This window comes from Mesitornis unicolor, unplaced genomic scaffold (assembly GCF_000695765.1).
Source record: "Mesitornis unicolor isolate BGI_N332 unplaced genomic scaffold, ASM69576v1 scaffold15935, whole genome shotgun sequence".
In the NCBI taxonomy this organism is placed as follows: Eukaryota; Metazoa; Chordata; class Aves; order Mesitornithiformes; family Mesitornithidae; genus Mesitornis; species Mesitornis unicolor.
The window spans coordinates 1-327 of record NW_010184958.1 but is presented as its reverse complement, the minus strand read 5'-3'; positions in this window follow the sequence as shown (position 1 = coordinate 327).

Genomic DNA, 327 nt, shown 5'->3' with positions numbered 1-327 from the left:
TGGGGTTTTTCCTGTGGGTCCCTTACCTCGCTTACAGCGAGTGTCGCTGGGCTGTAGCAAAATTTGGGCTGGGGGTGCAAGGAAGGAGCAAGGAAAAGCCTGAAGAAGCCTGGGATCCCCTGCGGCCAACTTTAACTGGCACGGGTCAGGTGGGAGACAGCACCTAAATTGTGCTTTTCTGGCCCAAAAAGGAGAGCTGATGCTCTGCCCCGGGGTGCACCCATGGGTGGGAGTGGCAGGCCCAGGTGGGTCATGCTCTGGGGTCAGATCGTGGTGTGGTGGGACGAGGCAGGGGCACTTCAGCACCACAAGGTCTCCACCACCACT